The sequence below is a fragment of the Petaurus breviceps genome, unplaced genomic scaffold (assembly GCF_028583685.1).
Source record: "Petaurus breviceps papuanus isolate PSGF00001 unplaced genomic scaffold, PetGlider_PUasm1.0 138, whole genome shotgun sequence".
In the NCBI taxonomy this organism is placed as follows: Eukaryota; Metazoa; Chordata; class Mammalia; order Diprotodontia; family Petauridae; genus Petaurus; species Petaurus breviceps.
This window is the reverse complement of record NW_027185694.1, coordinates 28,628,438-28,641,040: the sequence shown is the minus strand read 5'-3', so window position 1 is coordinate 28,641,040 and position 12,603 is coordinate 28,628,438. Positions and strand designations below refer to the sequence as shown.

General features: G+C 41.5%; 2 long non-coding RNA genes across 3 annotated transcripts; both read right to left on the bottom strand.

Annotated features, from left to right (window-relative positions):
* Nucleotides 1-3,298: 3,298 nt before the first annotated feature.
* Nucleotides 3,299-7,648, bottom strand: LOC138143848 (uncharacterized). 2 transcript variants are annotated; one of them, XR_011163805.1, is made up of 3 exons: nt 7,531-7,648; nt 6,932-7,028; nt 3,299-3,550 (listed from the first exon to the last, which is right to left on the bottom strand). It is a non-coding gene; the product is annotated as an uncharacterized lncRNA (long non-coding RNA). The 2 variants fall into 2 exon arrangements; XR_011163806.1 differs by lacking the exon at nt 7,531-7,648 and adding an exon at nt 7,118-7,492.
* A 3,088-nt stretch (nt 7,649-10,736) lies between these two features.
* On the bottom strand, nt 10,737-12,373 carry LOC138143842 (uncharacterized). Its single transcript, XR_011163804.1, has 2 exons — nt 11,823-12,373; nt 10,737-11,178 (listed from the first exon to the last, which is right to left on the bottom strand). It is a non-coding gene; the product is annotated as an uncharacterized lncRNA (long non-coding RNA).
* Nucleotides 12,374-12,603: the final 230 nt, after the last annotated feature.

Here is a 12,603-nt window from a genome sequence, read left to right as displayed (position 1 = left end):
CATGGTCTTGGAATCAGGAGGATCTGGGTTCAAGTTCTCCCACTGACACATGCTGACTGTGTGACAGCAACCAAGTCGTTTAAGTTTTCATTGCCCCCAGAACTTTCTAAGACTAAAATGCTAATTTGCATTGGTGAAAGGAGTTTCTACACCAGGAATCTCCCATCTAGAAGAAATTATAGGTCCAGACCAAAAAATACACATTATGTTAAAAGGAAAAGAGAATTGACCTTGGGTTTCTCTCTCTCTCTCCCTCCCTCTCTCTCACCCTCTCTCCCTCTCTCTCTCTCTCTCTCTCTCTCTCTCTCTCTGTCTCTCTCTCATTTTACCATTGCCATGTCTTTATCTTTAGTCATTACCCCTAAACACCAATGGAAAACATTTGAGCAAAACAAACTATGTAAAACCTGACTGAGTATGCTACAGTCCACATCCATAGTCCCCCTCTCTATTAAGAAGAGAGAGGTATGGTTCATTATCAGTTCTCCAGGGCTGAGATCAATCATCACAATTAGAATCCAACTGCCTATTAGTATTGCTTTCACATTTTCCTGGCCATGCTTATTTCACTCTTTATCACTTCATACAAGTCTTCCTATTTTTTTAAAAAATTCTTTGTATTGGTCTTTTCTTACAGTGCAATAATATTCCATCATATTCACACACCACAGTTTGTTCAGTCATTCCCATTTCCAGTTGGAGTTTTTCAACACTGCAAAAAAAAAAAATCCTAGTTTTGTTACTATCTCCCTGGTACTCAAATTCCTTATCTATAAAGTAAAGAGGTTTGACTAGAAAACCTTGATGATCCCCAACAGCTCTAATATTTTGAGATTCAAAGTTTATGCCCTGACTTATTGAGTCCAGATCATGGTCTCTCCAGTCAAGGTTGCTGTCTCTTACAGTGGCATCAAGGATATGGCCGTAAGGAAAGAGGCTGTCATCACTGATGAGAATCCCAAAATATTAAAGATATGACCCCTCAGTATATATATACTTTTGTGTAGATATAAATATGAAGTATAAATGTACCTTTGCTTTCTTTAGTAACTGAATATTCAGAATATGCCTCCTGCCCAACCTTCTTAATTTTCCTTTAGTAACAGATCCTGGGTCCATGAATTTGTGAACTCTGGGGGAATCTTTTTTACAACACAATAAATCCCCAAGCTAGAAATGAGTTTCATTATAAAAATTTGTTTAGGAGTTAGCTGCTTGAAGGTACAACCATGTAGGAAAGAAAGTACATTGGATTTGCTATCAAAAGTCCTGGGTTCAAATTCTAACTCTGATACTTCTTACTAATGTGACAGACCTTGGACATCCCTTAGTTTCTCTAGGCCCCCATTTCTTCCTCTATAAAATGACAGTCTTTAACGTCCTTCCTAATTCTATGTTCTATGATATTCAGGTCCCAGTCTCTCAATGAATGAATGAACAAGCCTTTATTAAGCACTTACTATATGCCAGGCACTGTGCTGGGTGCAGCAATATAAAAATACAACATGAGGCAGTCCTTGTCTCAAGGAGTTTATTCCCAACTAGGGGACTACAACAAGGAAGTGGGGACTCCTGGGAAAGAAATTCTAGTCTGGGGATTATCACGCCTTTTACAATAGCATTGATTTGATTACTATTTCCAGAGGGAGAACAAGAAGTGGACATTGGGGAGAAGATACTAGTAAGGGGGACATTTGTGGGAGAAGGCAGATGGCAAGATGCTCTTCCTGAGTAGGTCCTGTTTCCCTGGTTGATGGCTGGAAGGGATGTAAAGCATGGTCTAGAGACAGTTAGATACAGTGGGCTAGGTGAGTTTTCACTCAGCCCCAAACTGGAGGGCTAAAGCTAAGTGGATTTGCTCCTTCACTGGGACAGGGTTTGGTCTCTGGAACTCTAGTTCTGGAGGCTCCATAAGAAGGAGGGGGATTTCACCAGGGCAGATGGCAAGATATCCTTTTCAGGAAAGGTCTCATTAGATAATCTCTCAGGTCCCTTCTAGTTCTGACATTCTACTCTCCTTTAGTGCAGATTATTTTATCCAGTCTGTCTTAATGGAAGCTGCTTATAGACGGAATTATGGCACTCAAAGCCAGCCTGCCAAGTAAGGAAACAACTCTAATGAGTCAAGTGCATGTAAACACACTTCTAAAGTCTGACCTTCCTTTGTTCAGCCTGCTGCCCCAGCTCGTTGTACAGTCCTGAGATGGGAGTGGATGCTGGTTAACTTTGTTTAATTGTGTTCTATGTCAATTAAAAAAAAATTGGCACAGACCACCTCTTAGGGAAGAACAAGGGGAATGACATACCTACTGAGGTTGCAGGCTGCCCAAACATGGGCCCTGGGGAAATGGAATCCCTTTGTAATAGGAACGATTGAACATATGTGTGCATATCCTTCTGTTACCAACTTCAAAGGAATAATCTTAAAAGGAAAATTATTTCAGTGACTGGGACACTTGTGTGTTGTTATAGTAAATTACATATCCTCTGTGAGAGAGTTTTTCAGGTGAAGGGGCCAGATCAAATGGAGCATTGGTCGATGACAATTGAGTGCTGCGGGGCATTTAGCCCCGAAGTGGTTGTTGGAGCTATACGTTGGAGGAATTGTAAATGAAAATTCTTGTAATGGTTTCAAAAGCGTGAGCCCAAAGGTTGGAAGCTTTCTTGGTAGAGCATAAGGTAGGAACTGTATCTAAACCAAACCAGGCAAACTCCAAAGTGGCCAAGTAAGAGTTTAGCCCATGGGCACCAGGGTTCTTTTCAGTGTGGAGCTTCATCTACATGACTCCAGGGGGTCAGAATTGTACCCAGTAGCTATGTAACTACATGAATGCCACAAACCACATAAAGACAACCCTTTCTTCATCTCTCTCTCTCTCTCTCTCTCTCTCTCTCTCTCTCTCTCTCTCTCTCTCTCTCTCTCCTCTTCTCTTTCTTTCTCTGTCTTTCCCTTCTCTTTCTGTCACCTCTTCTCTCTCCCCCCTTCTCTCTAGCTCTCTTTCATTTTACCATTGCCATGTCTTTATCTTTAGTCATTATTCCTAAACACCAATGGAAAACATTTGAGCAAAACAAGTTATGTAAAAACTGACTGAGTATACTGCATTCCACATCCATAGTCCCCCTCTCTATTAAGAAGAGAGAGGTATGTGGAATCAGGAGGACCTGAGTTCAGATCTGACCTCAGACACTTAACAGAAAAAACAAACAAATAAACAAACAAAAACTAGCTGTGTGATCTTGGGCAAGTTACTTAACCCCAATTGCCCTCCAAAAGAGCAAAACAAACAAACAAAAAGAGAGAGGTATGGTTCATTATCAGTTCTCCAGGGCTGAGATCAATCATCACAATTAGAATCCAACTGCCTATTAGTATTGCTTTCACATTTTCCTGGCCCTGTTATTTCACTCTTTACCACTTCATAAAAGTCTTCCTATTTTTTTTTTAATTCTTTGTATTGGTCCTTTCTTACAGTGCAATAATGTTCCATCATATTCACACACCACAGTTTGTTCAGTCATTCCCATTTCCAATTGGGGTTTTTTGCCACTGCAAAAAAAAAAAAAAAGAATATTTTCAATGAATGAATTAATCTGTAAGTAAAAAAGCATTTAAAAAGTACTAACTTTGGGCGAAGGGTTGTAGGGCATGCTGAGGAGGGGAACAGAAAAATTAGATAGTTACTGCTCTCAAGATCACATTCTAAATGGGGGAGACGACACATTTAGGAGGATTCAGATGCAGAACAGATGGAAAGGCATGGACTTCCTACGGGTTCAGCCACTAGGTGGGTGACAAGACCCAGGAAATCTTAGGGTGTGTGGCTGCTTAGATAGGAGTGCCTGATGGTAAGGCTGGAAGGACCTTAGGTCTCAGAAGCAGGGAAGATGGTAAAGCCTGGGGCCCTCTGTCTTCAGGAAGGATAGTTGGTGGCTCCTTGCTTATGCAAGCAAGCGGTATGAACTATGTCCATTCCACATGGGAAGGGATGTGAAGAAATCTAGCCTACCACCGTTAGGAAGGCCAAGTAGACTTGAGGGGTCTGTGAAGATCATGAATTCTAGATTTCTTTCTGAAAGAGAGAGAGGAGGAATGAGATGGAGAGTGTCTAACGAGGAGAGGAAAAGGGAAAGACATCATTGGTAGGAAGATTGGAGAAGAAGGGCAACCCTTGGTATTTATTTTGACTTTGATTCCTGAATGGTTTCTGGGTATCCTGGAGTTGTGTGGGAGGGGGAAAGGAGGGGGAGAAGAGCCCCACTGCCAGTCACTGCTCTTTCCATATTTGGGCACATGTGGGGCCTTCCTTCTGTCCTTGGCCCTCTTGAGACTTATGACCAGTAGTTGGATCTGTGGAGTCATAGTGTATGCATATTTTAGTGATATTTCCATATAATTATGAATTGTTTTCTAATTGGTCCAAGAACAATGTACTAGTGTGCCTGTTTTCCCATAGCTCCTCCAACATTGACTATTTTTGTCTTTTGCTGTAATTTGCATATTTCCTATTATGAGTGATTTGGAGTAATCTTTCCTGTGGTTGTAATGGTTTGTATTTTTTCTTTTGGAAACTCTATGTTTGTATCCTTTGACTACTTATCTCCTGGGGAATCTTCATATCTTCTAGCAGCTGGTAGGATAAAGAACATAAAAACGATTGTTTGAGATTCTCCTAAGTCATCCTGGAATTTACAGGGAAAAGTTCTATAGCTCATTCTTTCTGGTCACTTACAGTAAGACCATTGATTTAGCTATGATCCCTCAGCACAAAATAATACATTTAATAAATCTTTCCTGAGCATTTACTCCAACCTAAGCCTTCTTTTCTTATCGTCTCTCTGAGTGAGCTCACCAACTCCCATGGGTTAAATTATCATCTCTGCACAGTGCTCCAAGATCTTTATGTCCTACCCCTAATATCTCTCCTCAAGCTTTTATCACCAGCTGGACGTCTTCCACCTGGGGGTCCCATTGTTATCGCAAACTTAACATTTTGTAAGGAAGCCTGCTGTGGGCAGGATTTAGAATCAGAGCAAGTAGATCCAAATCACAACTCTGCTTACTGCCTTGCATGACCTTGGTCAAGGTACTTCACCTCTCTAGGTCCATTTCTTCTTTTGTAAAATGAAGAGATTGGGCTAGATGATCTCTCACATCCTTTTCAACTCTATGATCCGATGTTCTCTCCAAATGCGCCTGGTCCCCAAACTTCCCAGTTTCTGTCGAGGACACCATTTCCTTTTAGTCACCCAGGTCAATAACCTTGTAGTTATTTATCCCTGATTCTTCCTTCTTCTTCACCCCACCCCCCACAACCAATCAGTTGCTAAATCTAGTGGATTCTACTCCTACAACATCTCTTCCATCTGTCCCTGTCCCTACTCAGTTACTACCCTTTTTGAGTCTCTCCTCAGTTGGGGCTAGTCATCTGGCTATTGCAATAGTCTCTTAATTGGTATCCCTGCTCCCAGTCTTTCCTTTCTCTAATCCATTCTCTATGCAACTACCAAAATAATCTTCTTAAGGGACAGGTTTAATCATATCACTTGCTTGTTCAAATATCCTCAAGTTGTTGGGGTCTGCTGTTGTTGATATTGTTGTTTCTATTCACAGGTCATCAGTTACCTACACTGTTGACTACTATTGGGTAGAAGTGCATTTTTGTAAATAAATTAAAAATTCCAAGTCAGAAAGATGACAGTGAAACAGTATTGGCCTGCAGATAGTATACCTAAAGGACAGACCTAAAACCATGCATAACTTGGGTCTGGTTTTTTCAGAAATCATAAAAATGAGTAATTAATGAAGTAGCCCGTCTGAGCTCCCTCTTCCAGCTCACGTTGGACTGGGCAGGTTGAGGTCCCAAAGGGCAAAGATTACCTTAAAGTTTTGAGGCAACCCTGAGGGGTTATAGCTTCTAATACTGTTGCTTACATGTCCCTGCTCAGCATGCTCCCACAATGTCAAACAAATAGTTGATATAAATTCATTTTTATAAAGGGATATTTATTAAGAAAGAATAGAAAGGACAGATTACAAAAACATCCACCAAACCAGGGTTCAGTATTCCCTTGCAAACACAAGGTCCTTGAGGCAAGTAGGCTTAATCAATCAATAAACATTTATTAAGTGCCCACTATGTGACAGGCATAGTGTTAAGTGTCAAGATTACAAAAAGAGACAAAAGACGGTCCCTGCCCTCAAGGACCTTATAATCTAATGGGGGAAGACAACACGCAAACAAATGCATACAAAGCACACCATATACAGCATAAGTAGGAAATAACTAATAGAGGAAAGGCACTAGAAATAAGAGGTATCAGGGAGACCTTCCTGTAAAAGGTAGGATTTCAGTTGGGATTTAAGGGGAGCCAGGGAGTCGGTAGCCAGACTGGATTAGGGAGAGTGCTACAAGCATAGGGGATAGCCAGAGAAAATGCCTGGAGTCAAGAGAAGGAATTCCCTGTTCTTGGACCAGCCAAGAGGCCAGTGTCCCTGGATCATGAGGCAATATACAGGGATAACATAAGACTAAGACGTTTCTTCTGCCTCCGGGCCCTGGAATCCTCTGCTCACTTTGCAGAGCACCTCCCCCCCACCCCCCCCACACACACCCAAGTTCACTCCACTATGTGGCATCCCAAAGGACAAATTGTTGTTCTGGTGGGTTGGGCTGGCTTTGCTGACAGATCAACCCACTGCTAGGTTGGATCAAGCAGGTTGCTTATCTGCTGCACTGCTGGTCTCTGCTGCTGTCCTCTGTGGCTAATGGGACCTCCTGTCAAAGCTCATGAGGTCATAGCCCAGTCATTCCCAACTTTGGATATCCCTGCACCTAAGATCAGAGAAGAAAAAAACACCAAAGGAACAGTCCCTTTGGTTTCATAGACACACCAGCTCTACACATTTACCAGCATTCATTGTACTCACATTGGTTTCATAGACACATGGTAACCAGAAAGGGAAAGAAAGTCTGAGGCCTCCATCCCCATGCTTAGGGTTCACAGTAGTCTTCCTTAGTCAAAAACTGCCAGGGAAAAGAGTAAGAATTATTTCACCAAAACTTTTGCGTGTATTCTCAATCTCAGACCCTCAGTCAACTAGAAAATTCCTTACCCTGTAGCACTCGCCTCTCAGGCCCTCGTGGCGGGAGGAAGTCTCCTCAAGTGTACATGCATTGGATTAAAACTAGACAAGGAGTATTGCACATGCTCAGTACCTTCCCACCAGGAAGGGAAAATCTCCATCACCCTCTCAGGACAGGCTCCTTGTTAGCCAGTCTTCCATTATATCAGACATCATTGTGTCTTCCATATTTTAACCGTGACCTTTGGGTAATTCAGGAAAATATCAGATGGGTGAGTACAATGAATGCTAGTAAGTGGGTAGAGCTGATGCCACCTGCATGTTAAGAGTTGAGAAGCTCTATTAACTGGACCAAAGGAAGAAACTTCAAGCGCGTGAGATGATAGCCTAACGTTCCCCGTGGATCTCAAGTGAAAAACATTGGTCTGCCAAGAGGGATTTACCTTTCACTTTGATGAGGTATCAGGAAGATGTCAGCCTGAGAAGTAGCTATGTGGGAGAGGGTTTAGCATGCATGTCTGAAGACTTGAATAAAAATTCTAATAATTTATGTTAATGAACCTTTCTTCACAACAATCCTGTGAGGTAAACTATGCAAATATTAACATTCCCATTTAAAGATGAGGAAATTGAGGTTCCTAAAGTTCCCTCTTCCCTTCCCTCTTTTATCTCCCTCTTGCTTTTCCTCCTCTCCCTCTCCTTTGAATTTTACAGAACCATTTTGGAATCCAGACTCCTTATTTCTGGAGACACCAAGCAAGGCTCAGTGGCTTACTGTGGCCACTTCGGAGCTGAGTTCTGCGGCAACACCCAACTGGTCCTTTCCACTGTTAATGAGTGATTCATTTGCACTTGACCCAGTTCAGCCCTCCCCCAAAGAGACTCCTTTTTTGAGCAATGCTTTCCAGTTAGGTGAGTGAACTCCTCCTAGCGGTAAGCTCTGACCAATCAGACAGTGGGCAACGAGAAGAGAGGACAGGGAGAGGCCCAGGTAGAATTCCTCTGTGGGCCAAACTCAATGTAATAAATGTTGATTATTTTGCAAACCCATCATTTTATCCACCCAATATGTTTTCCTATGAGGATGACTCAAACATCCTAAAGTAATGTTTCTAGTTCTGAGTACCAAGAAGGACATTGGCAAGCTGAGGCAGGCCCAGAGCAGAGCAAAGAGGAGGGTAAAGGGATTTGAAACTACGATTATTGAATGAAGGGAAATGAAGATGTTTAGGGAAGACTTTGTGGGTTTGGGGAGGAGAGGACAGTACATGATAGCGATATTCAAATATCTGAAGGACTGTCATATTGCAGAGAGAGTAGATTTATGTTTCTTAGCCTTGGAGGACAAAGCTAGGAGCAGTGGGTGCAAGTTACAGGGAGAAGGTTTTGGTTAAATATAAGCGAGATCCCAGGCCTTAGGAGCATTTGTTGTATGTTTGTCCTGATGCAGTGTCTCACGTGGAGGCAGGGTGTCTCCAGCTCTCCACTTCAGAGCATTTGCAGGAATTCTCTAATTGTTTCTGGTCCAGTTACTGGTGAAAATGGGCCTTTTGGGTGAAGTACATACGAAAGGCTCCAAAGAAGAACTTATTTTTTTCTTTACTACTAATCAGTTCTGGGTGATGTAAGGATAACTCTGAATGTTAAATTCTCTTCCAATCTTGAGATGACGTAATTCCACTAAAACTGCATTCATTTTCCCTACACCCAGTGGCAGACTCCTTCTAGATATTTAGCAAGTGTTTATATTTCTGTACCTCCATTTGCAAAATGGAAAAAATTATTCTGGTCACTAAGGGTCTTTGAAAAGGCCTTCAGATGAAGGAATGCTTTCAAAGTACAAAGCCTCACTCTACCTTGCTTTAATATGTGGTCATTGCAGAAACTGGGAGCCAAAAAAAAAAAAAAGTGATGCAAGCGTTTAAAAAGGGTGTTTCCAAAGCCTCAAGTTTTGAGGGTCTAGAAAATCCTTTGGTTTGAACTAAGATCAAAACAAACCCTTGGTGGCCAGTGGTTTGAAAGATTTGAAGGACAGTCATGTAAATAAAAGGAAATGGAAAGGTTTAAATGATGCCTTAGGCAGTTTTATAGAGCTGGAGTGGCATGAAGCATGAATGCCTGCAAGGATGTAACTACCTCCTTCACCTAGTTTTCAAAAGCTGTAGCAAAATACCGCTTTTTAATCCATTCTTTTTTTTTTTTTTTGGTATGTCCTCAAACAACCAAAAAAACTATGTAATTGGATTGGAAACAGAGGATAGGGTTAGAGAAGAGTGTCACTATAATTTAGCTTGAACGGATGCCTATCCGTTTAAACATTAAGTGGGGGAAATAGCAGGATCAAAAATATTTTCCTAGTAAGTACAAGGTTTCCTGTGAATCATCAAATCATTCCTCCCCAATTGCCCCCGCCCCCATTGAAACCAAAGCTAGGATCAATCTTTGAGCTATTCCCTTGAAAGCAATAGAATCTGGGTATGTTCCAGTTTTGTGGATTTCTTAACAGGTAACCCCCAAGTTCAAAAGAGTTCCCAAAAGATTGAGAGTTCCTGAGGTTTGAGTCTTCCCGGTTTGAGGCCAACATCTAGGCTTTCTTAAGTGTCAGAGATCATTCCCTGAAAGTGTTTTTTTAGAATCTATTTTGCAGGATTTTAAAGGCATATTTTACTCATGAAGGCAGGTGCAGTCTGTTCCATTTTCATTCTTGCTGGATCATTTCCTCTTAGTACTCAGCAAAACTCTCTCCTGAATGTGTACCAGATGGAGTTCTGCTTTTACTAAGTTCTTAGGAAAAACATTGCATTAAGAAAGAACAACTGTATTTTCCTCCTTTTACCTGAGTTTCCTTGAATCTCCCTAGAGGAGCTTATCCCCCCACAAAGCAAAACCCATCTTGGATTTTTTTTTTTGAGAACTTTCCACTTTCAGATTCAGAGGGAGGAGAAGAAGGAATTATAAAGGAAATTTGTTAAGTGTTAAAATAGTGAGAAGGGCCAGAGGTTGAAAGTTAGGGAGGGGGATGTGTGAGGACTTGTGAAAAGTGGAAGGAAGAGAAGAACTGGATGGAAGAAGAAAGGAAAAAAGACTTGAGGTGAAGAAACTAAAGGGAGAGTCAAGCTAAAAGGAAGAAAAGGCAATGAATTTTAAGGGGAGGGGAACTTGAGGAGAATGATCCAAGGAAAAGGAGGAGAAAGTGGGGAAGGGAATTGTTAGGACGAAGGGAAAGTGAGGTGATAATCTGGTGAGTAGAAACAGCTCTGGAGCTGAAGATCCTAAAGGATTTTTTGTCATGGTAATGCTCTAGGGGACTACCTCAAGAACTAATAGGAAGAAGAATAAAGGATTGAGAATCTCACTTTCAAGAATCACGGAAAGTCAGAAATTTTTCAGTGACTTACAGTAGAGTGGCAGTTAGGTGGCACAGTGGATAGAGTTGGGTTTGAAGTAAGGAAGACTATCTTCCTGGGTTTAAATCTCAGACACTTACTAGCTGTGTGACCCTGGGCAAGTCATTTAACCCTGTTTGCCTCAGTTTTCTCATTTGTAACATGAACTGGAGAAGGAAATGGCAAACCTCTCCAGTATCTTGGCCAAGAAAACACCAAATGGGGTCACGAAGAGTAGGACACGACTGAACAACAACAAACAGTAGAGTGAGTAATGCTTGTTTTTCTGACACAAGCAAGTGTTACCTATGGCCCAAGGCCCCTCCGAGGACTCTGGGTTCACACGTATTATATTCAATCTTGGGGAACCTGAATCAAAAGAGTCAGTGTCTCTCTTTGGCTCTTGCCCCCATTCAGGAAACTCTGGGGAAATCTTTGAATAAAGTTTAGGCACAGCTCATGTTTAGATTTCTCTGAGAGTAGGTAATGGGGTCCACAACTCCCACGTAGGTCCCCAGTATACAATATGGTTATTGTACTTAGGAGAGTCTTTATTTTACCCACCATGGAAAAGTATAAGATAAAAATGACTCATAGGAGCCTGTGATCAAATTCAGAAGCATAAAACACCTACAAAGCCATTAAACTGCAAGGTGAAGATACTTTGATGATCTGATGAAAAAACAATTCCTCTTCACATCAAACCTGTAATAAACAATAGCAAAATTAGTAAGATCCTTTGTGCCTCCCTGTCATGGCTTCAATTCTTCAGCTGTAGGATGATTGTCCCAGTGAGGATGCTTTTCCTTTTCCAAGAATCAAGCTATTAATGCAATATTCGTCTAAGAATTCAGTACCCAAACTCTCAAACTTAGTATAACCATAAAAACTTCAGTACTTCTTGGGAGTGCTGCTGGGCCCAGAAGGGCTAGGTAATTTAACCTCTTCCTCTCAGCTCTGGACCCACAAATGTGCAGACTGGGTCCAGTTCTGGATGTGCTTGGCCCTCTAAAGAAAGGAATTAGACTCTTTCTTTATATTTCTGGCTATTCAAATCCACAGCCCAAAGCCCTGGGGAAAATTATTTAAAGCTTAGGTTTAGATCATCTCTCCTCCAAAGAGGGGAATAAAAAGGTGCTCAAGGGACAATGAAAATCAGATATAGGACAACTATTTATTTTCTCTACAAAAAAGAAATGTGTAACATAAGAGATTCAGAAGCTCACAATGACAACAGACTAAAAACAAGCATCAACTATAATATAAATACTATTATACTCTCTACAGAAGTAGAAACTTAAATATCAGAACATGAAGCAGTTTGTGAGATTGCTGAAGAGATCTCTTACATTTCACCGTCAGTCCAACAAATGTCCTATAGGTCTGCTATATCTTCTGACAAGGGGTCGGGTTTATCCTCTTGCCAATGATCATTGTGAGAGTGTCAGAGCCTCCCCACACTGCTAAATGAAGAAATCCAAGGGAAACTCAAAATCTCTGCGTCACCCTGTCAGAGTAAATCCAGCAGTAATAGCCAAAAGCCCTTTACTTGCTGGAGGAAAGCTGAATATCAATCAGCTAACAATTCCCCAGGAGTTTTCCTCTCTCTTCTTCTCCCAGCATGAATCAGAACCAATTTCTAGGCTCAGGCTCCTACCTCCCTTCTCCTAATGCCTGGTCCTGCTCTACCTAGAGAAGAACACTTTAAAAATATTAGAGACTTTACTGGTTTGGTGACACAGCTCCACATGGGGCCCCAGCAGACCTGACCTGTTTCCACTGGCCCATCTGACTGCCCTTTTTTATTATAAGTATTTCTCCTCAATAAAGTGGGTTTGTTGTACTATCTTGTATATCAAATATACGCTCCATGTTTTCTTGAACTGAGCTGCTGGTGTCCTTGAAGTTACCAAACTGGTATTGAGATAATCATCTTCCCTAAGAAGCACTAGAGTAGCTTCTGCACACTCCTGTCACCATTCAGCTCCACCTAAAGGAACCAGAAACTCTGGAACTCTTAAACTTAAAAGGTGGAGTCCAATGCTAGAAATGCCCATCTCAAGATTACTACTCAGTCACATATGCTCAGGAAGACAAAAACAAAACCAACTGAGGCAGCCAAAAAACTCA